General features: G+C 48.1%; 1 pseudogene; it reads right to left on the reverse strand.

Moving 5' to 3' along the window:
- Nucleotides 1–1,514: 1,514 nt before the first annotated feature.
- LOC126142843 (5S ribosomal RNA) lies at nucleotides 1,515–1,632 on the reverse strand (annotated as a pseudogene).
- Nucleotides 1,633–4,136: the final 2,504 nt, after the last annotated feature.

The raw sequence follows: 4,136 nt of genomic DNA on the forward strand, positions 1-4,136 counted from the left end.
TCATTTGGTTAGGATGGAATGCCAGTCTGGTTTTACAAACAGTGCTCTATGGCGCGGCTCCTTCTTTTAGCTTCCATTTATCGTGAATCTCTTGCAGAACGTGAAGTCCCAAGAGACTCGGGAGAAACGCAGGCGACTCCTGTACGTAAGAAGGGTAAAAGTTTCGACCCTCAAAATTACAGACCAATATATTCAACAGCGCTTTGCTACGGAATCCTTGAACATATTCACAGTTCAAATATATTTTCTTGAGAAGGAAAAGCTTGTGTTCACAAATCAGCTCAGTTTTAGAAACCATCACTTTGCGAAACACAGATTGCCCTTATTTTTTTTTTTTAAGTTTCAAATGTGTGTGAAATGTTATGGGACTTAACTGCTAATGTCATCAGTCCCTACGTTTACACACTGCTTAACCTAAATTATCCTAAGGACGAAGACACACACGCAAGCCCGAGGGAGGACTCGAACCTCCGCCGGGACCAGCCACACAGTCCATGACTGCAGCGCCAAAGACCGCTCGGCTAATCCCGCGCGGCCCTTTTTCACGTCATATCCTTCGAACAGTAGATGAAGAACGACAGGTAGAGTCGTTATTTCTAGACTTCTCCAAATTTTTACACTAGTTGCCCTACTGCAGGGTGTTAACGAAAGTATGAATGTATGCAACAAGTCCACAGATATGTGAGTAGCCCGAGGAGCTTTTAAGTAACAGGAGCCATTGTCCTCTTTAGCGAATGTTCATAAAAGGCAGGGGTATCATTAAAAGTGCCGAGGGAAGTATGAAAAGACCGCGGTTAATCTTTGTTCTCTATGATCTGGCGGACAGAGTGCGCAACAATATGCTGCGCTGCACGAGAAACCGTTGTGGTTGACTGATTGTAGGAGGTTATTTGCAAATGGGAGTTTGCTCTAAACGTAGAAAAAAGTAAGTTAATACAGATTAACAGAAAAATAAATGTTCTAATGCAGAACTCGTAATGCTATACTTGAGACAGGCAGGTCGATTAAATATGCAGGCGTAGCTTTGCATAGCGATATGAAATGGAATGAACGTGTAAAGATTGTAGCTGGGAAGACGAACGGTGGACATCACTTTACGGGGATAGTTCTAGAAAACTGTGATTCATCTGTAAAGGAAACCGCATATAGAACACTAGTGCGACTCATTCGAAAGTAGGGCTATTTGGGATTACCACAAGGTCAGATTAAAGGAAGACGTCGAAGCCATTCGGAGGCTGACTGCCAGATATGTTACCAGTAGGTGTTATCAACACGCAAGTATTACGGAAATGCTTCAGGAAGTCAAACGGTAATTCTTAGAGGGAAACCACTCCGTCTACAGGCCACAAGTGGTCCATCGGAACCACCCGACCGCCATGTCATCCTCCGAGGAGGGGCATGGGGTCAGCACACCACCCTCCCAGTCGTTATGATGGTATTCTTGAACGAAGCCGCTACAGTTCGGTCGAGTAGCTCCTCAATTTGCATCACGAGGCTGAGTGCACCCCGAAAAATGGCAACAGCGCATGGCGGCCTGGATGGTCACCCATCCAAGTGCCGACCACGCCCGACAGAGCTTAACTTCGGTGATCTCACGGGAACCGGTGTATCCACTGCGGCAAGGCCGTTGCCAATTCTTAGAGGGAAGGCGACGTTATTTTCGAGGAACGCTGTTACGGAATCTTTTTTTTTGTCATAAGTCTTCTAACTTGTTTGATGCGGCCCGCCACGAATTCCTCTGCTGTGCCAACCTCGTCATCTCAGAGCAGCACTTGCAAACTACGTCCTCAGTTATTTGCTGGATGTATTCCAATCTCCTTCTTCTTCTACAGTTTTTGCCCTCTACAGCTCCCTCTAGTACCATGGAAGTCATTCCCTCATGTCTTAACAGATGTCCTATTATCCTGTTCCTTCTCCTTATCAGTGTTTCCAACATGTTCCTTTCCTCTCTAATTCTGCGCAAAACCTTCTCATTCATTCATTTTCAACGCTCATCTGTAGCCGCAGACGTACATTTCGCGTAAGGACCGGGAGACTTGTTAAGAAACATTTTGCCATATATGGAGGGATAAAGACAGTCTTTTCTCTCTCTCTCTCTCACTCTCTCTCTCTCTCTCTCTCTCTATTTGCGAGTGGAACAGTATAAGAAATGATCTGAAGTCGTGCAACTTAGCCTCTGCAGGTACGTTCGGAGGACGTATATGTTTAGAAAAAGAGCCCTGAAGTGAATAAAACTGTAGAAAGGGGCGCGCGCGCACACACAGACACACACACACACACACACACACACACACACACACACACACACACACCTCAATCCCGCGTCCGGCCATAATGATTTAGGTTTTCCGTGACATCCCCAAATCGCTCCAGGCAAATTCTGGGATGGTTCCTTTAAAAGGGCACAGCCGAATTCCTTCCCCCCCCTTCCCTAATCCGATGAGACCGATGACCTCTTAGTTTGGTCTCTTCCCCCAAACAACCCAACCCAACCCCCCCCCCCCCCACACACATACACACACACACACACGTAAACGTTGTACAAGGAAAAGTCGGTACAACACATTGTCTAACTGTCGCTAGTCTCCCTAGGAATCTCTTCAGGAAGCGCCTAACTCGAGGAGAAATACTAGAGTGAGCCGCAAGGGACGGTTGTGACGGCGCGGCTCACTTCATTCTCATGGCGACGCACCGGTGACGGAGACAAACCGCGGACGGTCGAGTAGCTAGAGTAAGGTCTGCGGAAAACTGTGCAAAAACGAGAGAGAACAAGGGGTGAAGTTGGTTTTACAGACTCTGTGTTCCAATTTCCGTTGCAGAGGCCCCCACAACTTGTCCGAGTGACAGTACACTCAGGGATGTTCCGAACGAATCGCCCGCGACTCTTCCTTAACGTAAGGAAATTCGGAACGTCACCTAGAGCTGGCAAAACGTGGCCAACTAGTGACAAAGGCAGTCGAGGAGTGTAGTATTCGGGGGTCCATCGACGCCAGGCTGTATGGACTGTAGAGTATTCCAACACTCAGTGGTCAAAATTGGCACCTTTTTTAGCCGGCCTGAGACTTCGGAAGCAACGTCCACCAACTTTTATTTACACCATTACCGTTTACTGAAGTATTCTCTATCAGTGACACACTTCCTGATATGATGGTAGAAGTGGAGGAGAGTTCGGTGGGATCACTAGCTGCTCAGGCAATTTACAATTAATGCATTTAATTGGCCAATTAACTTTTAAGCCGTTGATTTTCAGAGTCAGGACGGTGGGTGCTCTGTCGCATCAATTTTAGCAACGGAGTGGCACATGCTGTCCTGACGTCTTCATTGGAAGTAACAGTCAAAGGACCTTGATCACACTGCTGCCTCGTGATGGCTGGGTGTTGTGTGCTGTCGTTAGGTTAGTTAGGCCGGCCTCGGTGGCCGTGCGGTTCTGGCGCTGCAGTCCGGAACCGTGGGGCTGCTACGGTCGCAGGTTCGAATCCTGCCTCGGGCATGAGTGTGTGTGATGTCCTTAGGTTAGTTAGGTTTAAGTAGTTCTAAGTTCTAGGGGACTTATGACCTAAGATGTTGAGTCCCATAGTGCTCAGAGCCGTTTGAATCATTTCAGGTTAGCTAGGTTTAAGTAGTTCTAAGTTCTAGGGGACTGATGACCATAGATGTTAAGTCCCATAGTGCTCAGAGCCATTTTTGAACACTGTTGCCTGAAATGTATTTCTACTCCTATCGCTATCGCTAGCGCCTTGTCCCGCGGCTACGCAGCATCGGCCATGGTTAATTGGATTTGGCATGTTAAGTTTAAAGGAGTTGCCAGATGGCCTTCTTGCCGCCACCCCATATCCCCCAGGACGGAATTAGTGTACCCCAACTGTCTGGGATTATTGGAATCCATGAAAGAGTGTGAATGTGTTCAGATGTCTGCGAGCTGTGTAACTGAGGCGGAACGTGGGAACCAGCCCGGTATTCACCTGGCGGGATGTGGAAAACCGTCTAAACACCACATCCAGGCTGGCCGGCTCACCGGCTCTCGTCGTCAATCCGCCAGGCGGATTCGATCCGGGGCCAGCGCGCCTAACCGAGTCCAGGAAGCACTGCGTTAACGCTCTCGGCTACCCTGGCGGGTATGTTGCTACCCTATGTGA

This window comes from Schistocerca cancellata, unplaced genomic scaffold, assembly GCF_023864275.1.
Source record: "Schistocerca cancellata isolate TAMUIC-IGC-003103 unplaced genomic scaffold, iqSchCanc2.1 HiC_scaffold_754, whole genome shotgun sequence".
Classification (NCBI taxonomy): Eukaryota; Metazoa; Arthropoda; class Insecta; order Orthoptera; family Acrididae; genus Schistocerca; species Schistocerca cancellata.